At 44.1% G+C, this 4,231-nt stretch overlaps 1 long non-coding RNA gene across 1 annotated transcript; it reads right to left on the reverse strand.

The window, feature by feature from the left end:
• Positions 1 to 12: 12 nt before the first annotated feature.
• On the reverse strand, positions 13 to 2,694 carry LOC125612990. Its single transcript, XR_007343497.1, has 3 exons — positions 2,217 to 2,694; positions 1,630 to 1,807; positions 13 to 420 (listed from the first exon to the last, which is right to left on the reverse strand). It is a non-coding gene; the product is annotated as an uncharacterized LOC125612990 (long non-coding RNA).
• Between the last annotated feature and the right edge of the window lie 1,537 nt (positions 2,695 to 4,231).

Below are 4,231 nucleotides of genomic sequence, written 5' to 3' on the forward strand. Positions count from 1 at the left end.
GGAAGAGGAGGAGGGGGAGGAGGAGGAGGGGGAGGAGGAGGAGGAGGAGAGAGATACATCTCCTTTAGCCACACCCCACCTGCCTATAGCTACCACTTAGTATAGTAGCACTTTCAAATTATCAATCCATCGAAAGGATAACACATTGATTAGGTTTTCGCTTTTATAATCTACCCATTTCATCTCCGAACATTGTTTCATTGTCTCATGAGCTTTTGGGGACATGTCACATTCAAACCAAACATTCTGGATGGACCACAAGCATCCTCTTCATCCTCACGGACTGGCTCACATGTCTTGGAACAAAGCTGAGCCCAGGTTTTCTGATGAGGAATTGCGGTCCTCTCCACAGCAGCAGAAGATGGTGCAGAAATCTTCCCCCTCACCTATGGGGTGACCAATCCTCCTTGGTCATCAGACCTAGTTAGCAGATAGAGGTAAGAAGAACCTAAGTTGGAGTTCAGAGAGCTGGGTGCCTTGATGTACATGTGTGTTCCTATACATTAATGTCCTCAAGTCTTCCTGAGCCTTCGTTACTTCGTTTATAATACTAATCTCACAGTGTCATTCTGGAGTTAAACAGGAGCATGGGGAGAAAGACCTTTCAGACTATTGATGTTCAAAAGCATAACCCACTAAAAGCAAAGGCGTTAAGTGCCCAGACCACATGCAGTTATTGAACATAACATTTTGTGTTCTTTATTTTACTAGAAATTAGATCCCAAGGAGAGTTCAAATGACTGGTCTCCACAATTACTTTAAATAACTACATACTTTATCCTTTAGTTGATGTATCTCAATTACCTGGGCCATTTATTCTAGAAAATGATATACTGGCTATCCTTAACATCCTTGTTCCTTTTGACTTACAGCTTTGGATAGATTTATTATTGGCAGGGGAATATTATGTGCACTAGTCTGATTCTTTAAATGCATTTTCATATCATTTTCTTATAACATTACACACTTTACTTCAACTTAGCTAGCATTAGGTTTATACTATACATATATTTTGTAACTTTAAAAATGCCTACCATTGTGTTTTGAACAAAAAAAATCTCAGACATTACCTGGTAAGCTGAGTTCCTTCCATACATGGTACTTACAGTATTGTACTTATCACATCAAATAGAAAATCATTTATTTTTTAAGTTTTTCTCCCAGTCCTCCACCCAGATATAAGTCACATGAAGACAGTCTATCAGTACCTTTTGCAGCTGGGGCAGAATAAGTTTACAATAGATATTTATTGGAATAATCTCTATTATTTTGCTTAACACTAATAATCACCTTATACTGTTTTGAAAACAAAACTTAAACTTAGTTTGTCATGGGATGGGGTGTTGGATTAAAACCAGGCTCGGCTGAACTCTAGCTTGCTCTAGGAAACAGTCTCTGAGGTTTTCAAAGAGCAGTAGCATTCCTTTGGGGAGGTGCCTGTGCCTCGCTCCTGATGTTTTGCAGAGGAAATTTGGGTCCATAACCCAGAAAACTGATTACAGATAAGATATTTCCCATCAAACGCGCACACAGATTCGAGCAGGGAGGTGTTGACAGCATGCAAACCACCCTGATCGGGTGAGTCAAACGCAGCCCCTGGTCTGAATAGACAATGGTTGAAAATCTAACCTGTATATTATTGCAGTCAGAGAGGCTGTTTTCCAAAGAGGGCTTTCAGAAACTTCTTTTAAGCTGAAAAGCAGACTGAGATAAGGGCTGGGTTGGCGAGCAGGCTGTTTGTAAAGAATGCATCTCTTGTGGTTCCAGGAGGGGCGATGGGAGGCGGCTGGCTGGTGGAAGGCAGAGGCTGGTGGGAGGAAGAGTGATGTCAGTCAGGGGACAGTTGGAGGATACTTTGAAGTCACAAAGAAGAGATGCTTGATATGATATGGAGAAGGAAAGCAATAAAGCTAGGGAGGACGAGCTGCCAGTTACCAGGGAGAGGACAGACGGTGATAAGGGAAGGAAGGTGGCATCTCTTTTAGGATCGGGAGTGGACTGCACCCTCTCTGAGGTCACACCCAGGCAGGTGCAGAGGGCAGTGGCAGCCTGGTGCAGGGGCTGGGGCTCCTGCTGTCAGACACCAGTCCCTGCCAACTATTTCCCTTACCCTGGCCAGTCCATCCCTCCTCACCATCACCCCTCCCATAGCCCAGGCCCTGGGTCCTGCACAGGCCAGCGGGACTTTTGCAAAAACCTTTTAAGAGGGCACTCACCTCTGTATCCTCCATGTTTCCAGTTGCTGCCCACGGCCAGCCAGCGGCCTTTCAAAGAACTTCATCTGATCTCATCCCTCCTCCATTGAAAATCCTCCAAGTGCCCCCATCACTTCCAGGAAGTCTCTCTGTTTGGAACATTCAAGGCCTTTCCCAAGCTGCTCTCAGGGGATTTTTTTTTTTTCTCATCGCCTCCTGTGCCCCTTGCTTTTCAGGTTCCTTTTCTTAGATCTATTTGCTTTTGCATAAGTGATTCTAGCTCCTTGGAATTCTCTTTTCTACCTTGTCTACCTAGAAAAGCCTCTTTTGAAAACAAAAGCCCTCTTTTGCAAACACCCTCTCTCACTTCAGTAATATGCAGGTTAGAGTTCCAACCGTATTATTGCAGCTCTTGTTCTTTGGCTTATTACTTTGTCTTCAGCTCTTCTTCCATGCCTGGCACAGGACAGTCACAAGTCTTTGTGAACTCAGTGAAGGGCAGGCAGAGGATGTTCAATGCCTCTGGTTGAATAGAAGAATGACAGAGAGGCTTCTTGTCCAATTTCTGCCACTAGGGGGCAGAATTAGGAGAACTCTCACTCCCAGGAAGACCTGGAGAGGCTATTTCCTCTTGAGGGGGAGACAGGACAAACAGAAAAAGAAAAGGAGTTGTAGGGAAAAGAAGTCCAGACCTAGCCTCTAGCTCCAACTTTGATGCTCTCTTTGACCTTTCAACTTTGGTCTTCTCATCTGGAAGATGCACATTTGGACAAAATGGCCCTTAAGGCTCCTTGACATCACTGTAGTTGATTACCAGGTTGGCAGAATGTGGTAAAAGATGACCTAAACTGAGGGAATTGGTGGGAGTCTAGCCCTCTCTTCCAAAGTCACCCACTGGGTGACTTTGGACAAGCTACTTGCCCTTTCTGAACTCTAGTTTTCCCATCTGAAAATAGGACACCTCCCAGATACCTTCTATATCAATAGATGAGCTTCAAGCAAATTAGAGTCCCTATTTGTTTGCCTCTGGTTTTAAGGGGCCTCTGCTTTTCAAGTGTTGAGGAGGATTTTAGGTTTGGAGACTCCATCTTTTGTGTCTCTATAATATTTTCTCCTGTAATATACAACTGAGATATGGCAGATTTCTGTGTCTCTCTCCAGTCTGATCTTTTCAATTTCTATTTTCTTTGAGGACTGTGGTCTATCCGAGAGGTAGGTATTCTTTCTTTGCCGAGAACAGATATCCGTCTCTTGTGTACAGCTGTGCTGAGACAGATCCCCCTTTGAGCGGAAACATGGCTGCCATGGCCTCCTCTGAGCAACACCCTTTTCCTTCCCCCCAGAAACAGTACCGCAGAAGCTGGTGGCTGATCACTTCATGCCTAATGTGGCAATGGTTTCAAGCTGATCTTTCAGAATTCAGTCATTAATGTTCACAAAGTGCTTGGGGGAGATTTAGTATCTGACCAATGACCATTGTGGAATTACCAAAGCAGGAGACTTTGTTATATAAATGAGAATTTTCTAGCCTGCACACCTGGTTGCTGAGAGAGGGATATCCCAGATCATGGTAGGAATGTTCACAAGTGCGATCACAAGTGCCAGATATTTGGCTCCTGTGTTTGTCAGTGATTCATGAAGTGGTTATCAATATCCGAGACCACTTCATGAATCAACCAGAAGCTGGAAAAAGATTTAACCATAATGAGCTCATTTGCATAGAAATAAGATAAGACCCACGGGTAGGTCAAATAGTTGCTGTGGTTTAGACACCACACCCCTGCCTCCTGCCACCTCCTCATTTCTTACAGGCTCATTGCCGGCCTCATTATCCCTCATCTTCTCAGTCCCATTGTTATTTGCTCCCTAACCAAGAGCTCCCACCTTGAGGAACCTTGCAAATGGCGGCACCACAGTCCTTCTTTCTTCAACTTGGGTTTGTTAGAGGCTGATATGTGCTTCCCCCCTCCAATATATATATATATTTATATTTTTTTTTCAAGTCCTAGCCCCTAGTTGCTTAGAATGGGACTGTA

This window comes from Marmota marmota, unplaced genomic scaffold (genome assembly GCF_001458135.2).
Source record: "Marmota marmota marmota unplaced genomic scaffold, marMar, whole genome shotgun sequence".
Taxonomy (NCBI): domain Eukaryota; kingdom Metazoa; phylum Chordata; class Mammalia; order Rodentia; family Sciuridae; genus Marmota; species Marmota marmota.